The sequence below is a fragment of the Monodon monoceros genome, unplaced genomic scaffold (genome assembly GCF_005190385.1).
Source record: "Monodon monoceros isolate NGI ecotype Baffin Bay Population unplaced genomic scaffold, NGI_Narwhal_1 Super_Scaffold_12, whole genome shotgun sequence".
Classification (NCBI taxonomy): Eukaryota; Metazoa; Chordata; class Mammalia; order Artiodactyla; family Monodontidae; genus Monodon; species Monodon monoceros.
This window is the reverse complement of record NW_021703768.1, coordinates 75,529,178-75,540,585: the sequence shown is the minus strand read 5'-3', so window position 1 is coordinate 75,540,585 and position 11,408 is coordinate 75,529,178. Positions and strand designations below refer to the sequence as shown.

General features: G+C 33.5%; 1 long non-coding RNA gene and 1 other non-coding gene across 4 annotated transcripts in view; one reads left to right on the top strand and one right to left on the bottom strand.

Annotated features, from left to right (window-relative positions):
* Positions 1-11,408, top strand: part of LOC114892009 — a 458,069-nt gene that overhangs the window by 1,823 nt on the left and 444,838 nt on the right. The window lies entirely within an intron of this gene.
* TRNAE-UUC lies at positions 10,067-10,138 on the bottom strand. The gene has a single exon. It is a non-coding gene; the product is annotated as a tRNA-Glu (tRNA).

The window sequence follows — 11,408 nt, the reverse complement described above, 5'->3', positions numbered from 1 at the left end:
TCTCTCTCTCTCTCTCTCTCTCTCTCTCTCTCTCTCTCTCTCTCTCTTCACTCTCTCACTCTCACTTTCTCTCCCCTCCTTTTCCCCCCACCCACCCCCTTCTCTAAAATATATATTCCTCTGTTAGATTTCACTAGATTAAGTTGCTGACAGTTCATCAGTAGCAGCAACAATGTAATACCCCTAACCTTATTAAATCAATAAATACTAGATCCATGCATTGAATTAAAAATGCATCAGCAGGTCCAGGAATTGCAATCATATGGCCATGGACCTCAGAATCGAAGATGCCACTCAAAAATTGACTAGTTTGCATTTATTTAACCTTTTTTTTTTTTCTGTTTTGGATCTGTGATTAAATATTTTGGGCTTTTAATATTTTAGGGACCATTGTGACAGGTTTGATTCTGTTTATTTTTTGAAAATTCGTTTCTTTCACTAACTTCTCACATTTAACCATGAAAGAGATGCATGTATTTAACAATAGTAGTACACTGTGACTTTATAGTTCTTGTCATTAGTTTTCATCTAGGGAATATACTTTCACTCAGAATACATTATTCGAGGAAGATATACTCAGGTGCATACATTTCTACATAAGAACAAATAAATTTAGATGAATATGTTTTTGTATATAAATAAACAAATATAGTCAGTGTAAGTGTATTGCTGTACATTGATTATGAGTTTATTTTTAAAAAAAACCACATTTAAATTTATCTTTCATTGCCTATTATAACCCAGAGAGCTATTTATCATGATAAAACAAGTTATTTATTTATAATCTGGTAGGCTTGTTAGAATTTATACCATGAGAGATGGAATTAAAGTGTTCATGTCTTTAAACTTAACACAGTACTTAGCAAGTTATACATATCTTATACTTCAATGTGGTTTACCAGGAATTGGCAGTTAAGTTGTAGATTAGTAGATGAATTCACAGTTAGTCCCTACTGAAAACACAGAATGTGTTTAAGACCTAGAAATTTAATGGAAAAAGTGATATTACTCTAGCCAGATATTTGTTCATACTGATTAATGATGCTAATTATTTTAAAACATTCATCCCCTATTGACGTCAGCCAGCATATATGGTACTGAATTCTGAAGATACAGTCATCAGGCCTTAGGTTCACCACACTGTGAAAGAAAAAAATCTTTATTTGATGAAATAGGCAATCAACTGAAATCTATCCTCTTTAAATAAACTGATTCCTCAGTATTTTCCCAGTGTTGGTGTAAGTTGTTGTCTGTGATGTCCCCCAGGGCTCTTTCCTCTGCTCTCTGATTTGGTATATAAAAGCAGCTCTGAATGATGGATTACTGTGTCATTGCAGCCTGCGAAGGATTAATTTGTTTCATTGATTTCTCTTTAGGCAAATTGCCAGAATTTGCTGCTTCCCACCTTTCTGCAAGACTTCTAGAAGTAATAGTAATAGCCTAAGACAAATCAGCTCCTTCACCTAAAAATAGAATCATGAAACTAGGAATCCTACAAAAGCTATGGCAAACTTTTTATTCACATATTGGGAGAGCAATTAATAGGCTACTTAATATGCTTTAGAAATATTTTTAATTGAAAAATTTCCTGACTTTGTGACTTAAAACACCTCATATTAATAGCTCTTAAGTAAGCATTTGTAATGTTTGTCCCATAAGTTTTCTCTAATTTGTAAGGAAAAGAATGTTTAACTCAGGAAAAAAATGTGATGTCTATGTGAGTGACAAATATTTTTCTTTCTGTACCAGATTTTAGGATCAAATAGGATGTCGACATAACTTTTAAGTCCATTAAACATTTATAAGAGTATTTGACCCAAAGAATTGTTAGAAACTTTGGACAAGGACAGAGAGTATTAGAGCATGGAAATAGAATTGTTTAACTGTTTAAAGAAAAAGTATCTTTTTCTGATTAAAAAAGTAGTGTCTGTTCATAATAATTTGCAAAAGTTAGATATGATATTTTGTGTGTTAAGACTTTTTCCTCCAAATTTTTATATATATATGTGTGTGTATGTATACACACACACACACACACACACCATAGATATAAACTGTGTCCTGCTTTTCTTCAGTTGGCATTATGCAATGAAAATTTTCCTATATAATTAAAATTATCATTAAAGTCATTTATATCTCTGTATACTGTTTTAACATATATGATTTAATTAATCATTGTTCTACTGTTAGAGAGTTAGGTTTCTAATTTTCCATTATTATAAATAAAGTTATAGAGAATAGCACTTAAATCTTTTATCATCTCTCTGGTTAATTTCCTTAATATATTATTAGAAAAGAAATTACTTGGATTGAGGCTATAGACTGTTTTTTAAGAGTCTTGATATGAACTGCCAAATTGTTTTTCAGAAAGGTTCTTCCATCTTATACTGATACTGTTTAAAAACTGTTCTCTGTAGAGGCAGCATTCTAATGCATGATACACGAGGAAAGAAAACAGAACAACACTCTTTTCTTTGTGCTCTGAAAGCAGTGGTAACATTTTGCATATACTTAGTCTCTCAGAAGTATTTTCCCAACCGCAGATGTGAAATAGGCTGGCTATATAAATCTATTTGTTTCCCTTCTGTAGTGCTGAAAATTATATTGATTTAATGATCTCAAGTTCTACTTTTTATGCAATTAGTTGTGTAGTAAAAACTAATATTGTCATGTGCTAACGTCTTTTTTCCTCTATTGTGCTATGGTAGTAGTCCATGCAATATCAGCAAGTTTATGCTTTTCCTGTGCTTTGCTGAAAGGAAAAAGGAACATCTGTTTCCATTATATATCTGCATCATAATGATAACAGTTAAATAGCTATTATGGTAGAATACAGTAAATATATTTCGTTGAATGACCTGTACTTTCTTGTTGGAAAATTTCAGAGATTTCAGAGACACTTAGTTTTTACAGGTAGGTTCCATGTAGAGGTTTAGAAAGGCCTTTGCTTACTTTTGGTAAACCACTGCAGTTCCTATTTGTCTCATTAAAAACAAATAAACAAAGAACTGTGATGATTAAACACTTGGCTCTCAGGTGAGACTCAAATATATTTCTCTTAGGCATATGTTTAGAGTACAGATTATTGGCTATTTCTCTCTGTTCTTAAATGGGTTAATCATGCTATTAAAAATATAGTTCATTTTGTGTTTTGTGTGATTTGTGTATTTTTAATGTTTTACTAAGCCAGAGATTGCAAATAGTTATATATATATACTTACAGCCTGTTTTACCCTTTTTTCCTTATGTTAGGGGACATAGGGATATTTACCTCTTAAGCTCAACAGGAGAATGTTTGAAACCACACAGTATTTCCATGGACCTTTAAAATTCCAGAGAAATGTTTTCATTTATTTCACTCAGACTTTGGTTAAAGATGTTTTAGTGGTTACTTAAGAAATGATTAGAAAATATTCTAGACAAAGAATGGTATATAAAGAGAAACAAACACCCATGTACTACAAACTCAATTTGAGAAATAAAATGTTACCAGAACAATTGAAGCTCTTCCTGATTATATTCCCTTATGGCTTCTTGAAGAGATAATCATCATCCTAAATTTGATAATTATCAACCCTTTTGCCTTTTATGTACTTTTTTTTACATGGTTTAAAAATCTGACATAAGTGACTTGTCATTTTAAACAAATAAATTTTAAAATGTTGGAGCTGCAATAGCTGTTAGAACGCTTTTAATCTAATCGCCTGTGACTGGGTATACTTCTCTGCTTTACTGTCCTCATCTGTGAAGTTGGGGATAGGTTTACGTGTTCTCTGATATTTTTCTAGCCATAATTTTAAAAAGTTTTTTGAGTACCTCTCGTTTTCCATATGAAACAATAAAACAAAAGACAGAGGCCCAGAGTGGTTAACTAACTTTCCCAAGACCGTGTAGGTAAATCACAGAGCTGGGAATAAAATTCACTTCTTTCCACTTCCATTCAAACACTCTTTTCTTCAGTCCACATTGTCTGTCATCTTTGGGTACTGGCTGACTGACCGCTGCTCTAGCCTGTGATTAAAGACGATCCACAGGCATGTATGATTTTGAGATTGTGCATGCAGGAATGGTATTTTTCTCTTAGAATATCTTTTTTGTGGGGAAGAACATTGAAGTCATATCAGCCTGGAAGCTACTTATAGAATGAGAAGACTGTGTGTCCTGCAGTGCCTGTGATTCGCTTCTATATTTTCCGGACTTTCCTGGAAAGAATGACAGTTTGGATATAATGAGACTTTCGATAGGCTCCTTAACCTACAGTTAATTTTCTGATCTTTTCATGGTAACTGGACCAGGAAAATAGGGAGGGGCCCAAACACAAGTGTCTCTTTACATGTACATGTATCTAAATTTCAAAATATTTTGGCAGTCAGGTCTTTAACAAATTACTTCTTCCTTTTTTATGTAGCTTATGCTATGGTCAAATCACAAATGACTTTCTTTTTGAAAATGAGTTTGTTTCTTGTTTCTATTTAGCAGCCAACTTACAAGAGCACTAAAATGAAAGTAGCGCAAATAAAATAATGTGGAAACATGTTTTTAAAATCCCTTTGGAGCAAAACCCCATTCTAAAAATGGCAACTTAGAATTACATGCATGTTCGTTCTCTTTCAGGTTTTTACTCTGACAAATTTAATTCATGCTTAGTTAAGATGAGTAAGCTTGAGTCATAATATTCACACAGACAGTGCCATGCCTCTCGTATGAAAAAATAGCAGTATAAGTAGAAGTGGAGTTATGTGTCCTATTGTAAAACCATTTTTCTCCAAATCTGTTGCTTCTAGACCAAAAAAGTTGATTTAATAAATTGTTTGCTTCCTTCTGTAAATACATACTTGGAAAATTATAATAGTAGTTTCTCTTTTTAGGGCCTGTGAAGCTACTAATAGTAGCTTAGTCAATGCTATAAATATTCTCAAGGTAGATGTGTTTTAACAATAAACCAGATAACACATTTTTTTCTCTGAGTGTTTTAGATCAATTAGCTTATGTGTTCAGCAGCTTCTAGTAGGAAATTTCCCCTAGCATATTAGATGGGGAAGGAGAGACCCAATGTAATCAGACACCAGTACCCCTTTTATTTAGCCATTGCTTACACTCACTGAATATGATTTTTTTCATTTCTGTAGCATTTCTGTCTGGAGAGAAAGCTGTGTTATATATGTATATGTGTGTGTAAGTATTTCAAAAGGCAATTCTTGTCTAGTTGAAAGTTCTGGTGAACATCTGTAGTGTGTAATATAAGGAATTTTCTACACTGGTTAAATTTCCCCATATTGCTCTAGCAGGTAGGTGAAACTCAAGAGAAAAGGTGTAGGTAAAGGAAACTAGCCCCTGACTAACCTGTTTTCTTCCTGAACACAATATGAATCTTGATGACAGTGGTGAGTATACAGAATTTTAACCACCGAATCAACAATGCTTAAATCAGAGAGATCCCAGTGAGACACAAGAATGTATAGTCTATACATAGACCACATACGTTACCTCACTTAGGTATAATAGCTCTTGTAGAAAGGTAGTGTGCTGTTTGCGGAAACAACAACCAGATATGGTAAAAAGATAATTTTCTTTTGGCCCTATATACTACCAGGATTATAGGTCCTTTGATGTCTGTACTGTTTCTACTCAGTTCTTAATGACTTCACTTATTAAAAATTTTTTTCTTGAAGTATAGTTGATTTACAAAGTTGTGTTAGTTTCTGGTGTACAGCAGAGTAATTCAGTTATACATATATATATTCTTTTTCATATTCTTTTCCATTATGGATTATTACAGGATGTTGAATATAGTTCCCTGTGCTTTACAGTAGTACCTTGTTTATTTTATATATAGTAATTTGTATCTGCTAATCCCAAACTCCTAGTTTATCCCTCCCTCACCCCATCTCCCCTTTGGTAACCATAAATTTGTTTTCTACGTCTGTGACTCTGTTTCTGTTTTGTAAATAAGTTCGTTTGTATCATATTTTAGATTCCACATATAAGTGATATCATATGGTATTAGCCATAAAAAAGAATGATGACATTCGCAGCAACATGATTGGACATAGAGATTATCATACTAAGTGAAGTAAGTCAGAAAGAGAAAGACTTCACTTTAGGCCAAGTTGAGATTATTTTAAAACCAGCGTTGGCTGTATATTTTCTGCTGACACAGCCAATATACACTTTCGGGCTGTGACCTTGGAATTTGTCTGTGGCTTACAAGGGACAGAATTTTCTTCTACTAATGTTAGAATTTGCACGTTGTAAAATTTTGTCCATGTCCTGTTTTGAATTCCCAGCTCTTTAGGATTTTCCTATTATTTGATTCTTAGGAGAATTATGTTACAGTTGTGCTTATTGTTCTCGAGGTATAGTTAACACTTAAAGTTCTTGTCATGCTTAAGGCATGTGAAGTAGATAAAGGCAGAGCCCCTGCCCTCGGGGTATAATTGTCTTTTGCCAATAATTTAACAGATTGTATTTTCTTAATATAATGCATTTGTGTGATTTTATTAATATTACTATATTAGGACTTTAAAGGAAAAAAGAAAATATACTTAGTTTTCTGTTGCTGTTCTTTACCTTTTGAAAAAATTCTTAGAATTATAATTTGAGCTCAGCCAAAGTGTTATCATATTATTATTTTTTATTCTATAAGTTTCAAGTGTATGGCATTGTAATTTGACATTTGTATATACTACGAAGTGATCACCACCACAAGTCTAGTTGACCCCTTCATCCATTTCACCCACCTCTCCCCACTCATTTCCCCTCTGGTAACCACTAATCTGATCTCTGTATTTATTAGCTCGTTTTTGTTTTATTTTGTTTGTTTGTTTTTTTTTTTAGATTCTACATATGAGTGAAGTAGTATGATCTTTGTCTTTCTCCATCTGACTTATTTCACTTAGCATAATACCATCAAGGACCACCTATGTTGTTGCAAGTGGCAGGATTTCACTCTTTTTTGTGGCTGAGTAAATTTTCATTATACACACACACACATCCCACATCTTTTTTATCCATTCATATACCATTGGGCACTTAGGTTGCTTCCATATCTTGGCTATTGTAAATAATGCTGTAATGAGCATAGGGGTGCATATATATTTTAGAAATAGTGTTTTCATGTTCTTCAGATAAATGCGCAGAAGAGGATCAGCTGGGTCATATGGTAGTTCTTAATTTTTTGAGGGATCTCCACATTGTTTTAGTACCATGTTATTCTTTTTTAAATTTATTTTTTATTGAAGTATAGATGAATTACAGTGTTGTATTAATTACTGCTGTACAGCAAAGTGACTCAGTTATACATGTATACACATTCTTTTTCATATTCTTTTCAATTATGGTTTTTCACAGGATATTGAATATATTTCCCTGAGCTATACAGTAGGATGTTGTTTATCCATTCTATATATACCAGTTTGCATCTGCTAATCCCTAACTCCCAATCCAACCTTCTACCACCCCCCTCCCTCTTGGCAACTAGCAGTCTGTTCCCTATATCCCTGATTCTGTTTCTGTTTCATAGATAGGTTCATTTGTGTCATAGTTTAGATTCCACATGTAAGTGATATCATATGGTATTTGTCTTTCCGACTTCACTTAGTATGATAGTCTCTAGTTGCATCTATGTTGCCGCAAGTAGCATTATATCATTCTTTTTTATGGCTGACTAGTATTCCATTGTATATGTGTACCACATATTCTTTATCCGTACATCTGTTGAAGGACATTTAGGTTGTTTCCATGTCTTGGCTATTGTGAATAGTGCTCCTATGAACATAGGGGTGCATGTGTCTTTTTGAATTATAGTTTTGTCTGGGTATATGGCCAGTAGTGGGATTGCTGAGTCATATGGTAATTCTATTTTTAGTTTTCTGAGAAACCTCCATACTGTTTTCCACAGTGGATGCACCAGCTTACATTCTTACCAACAGTGTGGGAGGGTTCCCTTTTCTCCATACCCTCTCCAGCATTTATTTGTAGACCTTTTTTTTTTTTGGAATATCTATTTATTTAGGTCATCTTTATCTTTTTAAAATGAGTTATCTATTTTATACATATTAGTGTATATATATCAATCCCAATCTCCCAATCCATCCCCCCCATCCCCTGCTTTCCCCCCCTTGGTGTCCATACATTTATTCTCTACATTTGGGTCTCTATTTCTGCCTTGCACACTGGTTCATCTGTACCATTTTTCTAGATTCCACATATATGCATTAATATATTTGTTTTTCTCTTTCTGACTTACTTCACTCTGTATGACAGTCTCTAGGTCCATCCACATCTCTACAAATGACCCAGTTTCATTCCTTTTTATGGCTGAGTAATATTCCATTGTATATATGTACCACATCTTCTTTATCCATTCATCTGTCGATGGGAATTTAGGTTGTGTCCATGACCTGGCTATTGTAAATAGTGCTGCAATGAACACTGGGGTGCATGTGTCTTTTTGAATTATGGTTTTCTCTGGGTATATGCCATGTAGTGGGATTGCTGGGTCATAGGGTAGTTCTGTATTATTAAGGAACCTCCATACTGTTCTCCATAGTGGCTGTATCAATTTACATTCCTACCAGCAGTGCAAGAGGGTTCCTTTTCTCCACACCCTCTCCAGCATTTGTTGTTTGTAGATTTTCTGATGATGCCCATTCTAACTCTTGAAGTGATACCTCATTGCAGTTTTGATTTGCATTTCTCTAATAATTAGCAATGTTGAGCATCTTTTCATGTGCCTATTGGCCATCTGTATTTCTTCTTTGGAGAAATGTCTCTTAGGTCTTCTGTGCATTTTTTGATTGGGTTGTTTGTTTTTTTGTTGTCAAGCTGTATAAACTGTTTGTATATTTTGGAAATTAAGCCCTTGTTGGTCGCATCATTTGCAAATATTTCCTCCAGTTCTGTAGGTTGTCTTTTCATTTTGTTTATGGTTTCCTTTGCTGTGCAAAAGCTTGTAAGTTTGATTAGGTCCCATTTGTTTATTTTTGTTTTTCTGTTTCCTTGGGAGACTGACTTAGAAAACATTGGTACGATTTATGTCAGAGAATGTTTTGCCTGTGTTCTCTTCTAGGAGTTTTATGGTGTCATGTCTTATGTTTAACTCTTTAAGCCATTTTGCCAAAGCAATCCTGAAGAAAAAGAACAAAGCAGGAGGCATAACCATCTCAGACTTCAGACAACACAGTACAACAAGGCTACAGTAATCAAAATAGCATGGTATTGTCACAAAATCGGACATATGGATCAATGGAACAGAATAGAGAGCCCAGAAATAAACCCACACACCTATGGTCAATTAATTTTTGACAAAGGAGGCAAGAATATACAATGGGAAAAAGTCTCTTCAGCAAGTGGTGTTGGGAAAGTTGGACAGCTGCATGTAAATCAATGAAGTTAGAACACACCCTCTCACCATACACAAAAATAAACTCAAAAAAATACTTATTCTTAATATAGTATCTTGAGTAAATAGAAAATGGCATTTTCTAACTTTAAATAAGTTAAAAAAAATAAGATCCAAGAATTTTTTTTATACTTGGTTTAAATTAAGTATGCCAATTATCTCTCTGTAAATAAATAATAATTACATAATAATGTTTTCTGAAAAGTGGACTTTATGTTCCTTATTTAGCAAGAAGCAGATTCATTTTTTAAAGAAACTCAATTACAAAGTCTATTTGAGTTACAGTTAGGACATATACTAAATATGAAGGCAAAACATGTTTTCATAAATATTTACAAAAATACCTGTGTTTGGTCTTGACCCCATGTTAGCTTTGCTGCTAATATTATTGAATTCATTACAGCATTGAACATATTTTTACAGTTCCCCAAAGTTTATTAAGAGTACTAAGAGTAATTTACTATTTGGCTTTCTTACATGGAGCAGTGAGTTGTTGATACATTTTCTAACAAATTTGACCAATGTAGATAGCTGTTTTAGATGGAAAGGTTAACAAAAATACCACCATTCTCTCCATAGTAATTGCAGTCTTTTTGGACTTAATTATGTAGTTTCTTTATTTTTTTTTTTTTTGGCCACACTGTGTGGCCTATGGGGTCTTAGTTCCCTGACCAGGGATTGAACCTGGGCCACAGCAGTGAAAGTGCCGTGTCCTAACCACTGCACCACCAGGGAATTCTTTTATTTCTTTATAAGTAGATGTGTAAGTGTCAGTTTATAGGTATTGCAATGAGCAGTGGAGGTATAATTTGTATCTTATGAAGAGTGTTTGCATGATATAACAAGGTTCTTTTGAATTTTGGTAATCAGTTGGGTTTTGCATTATTTAACTATTTCTCAAAAGGAGTATACAAATTCCAAAATGAGCCCCCTTTCAATTGGTTACAGTTTTGGGATGTGTATTTTACATTTGTAAGATATTTAAAAAGAGGCAGAAAGCACATCAGTAATACCTGGTAGAAGGTTATAATGGATTATGCCATACTATTAGAGTTAACCTGCTGTCAGTCTAAGTTGTAAAGGTAGTTTTTCTGGACTGGCTAGAACTTAGTGATCTGAGGGAATTAGGGATTGGTACTGTACAGTTTTGAAAGCCACACACCAAAGATGTCCGTGACAGCCCAGAGTCACCAGGATCCTATTTGTATCATTCCAATATTGATGAGTTTAAATGTGTTTTGAGTTTTGAAAAATAGTTTTAAAATTCTGAAAGTCCTACATTTTCTAGTAAGGAACTAGTCAAAGGCAATATTTTTAAATACAGTACATATGATCAAGACATTTGTTCTTACATAAACTTGCCTAGTTATTTGTTTTACCCAAGAGAAGTATAAAAAAACCTTAATTTATGAATTTTACTTTTTATATAAGTAGTAAAACCCTATTATCAACCCTATTTAGCATTATATGCTAAACACATTTCATATATTATTCCCATTTTACTGATGAAGAATTTGAGGCTCAAGCATTGTTAAGTATTTGCTCAAGTCACATAGCTGGTAGGTAATAGAACAAGAATTTGGATTGAAGTATTTGTCACTCCAGAACCCATTTCTGACCTGTGCTGACTTCATTGCTCCTTATTAAGTAACTCATTATACTACTTTTTGATTTTATGATGGGTCAAGTTGTATTCTTACAGGTACATAAAAATGCATAGAGCAACTCTCTTAAAAACATAGGAAAATCTATATAATTTCATGTTATGCTCATGTCCTAGTATCTATAGGGTGCTATCATTCTCCAATGTTTGATTATGTGATGCTGTATGTATAAATGTTACTATATAGGATGAAGGTTGACTCATACCCCCTTAGAGTTTTTTGGCACTCGGTTGGTTTAGCTGTTAAATAGCATTTTTGCTACAAAATTTAAAAATGAATAGCAAGAAATTTTATTTCTGATTGGCAATCTTTCTTCAGAATGTTTTCATCTTTAGTGACTT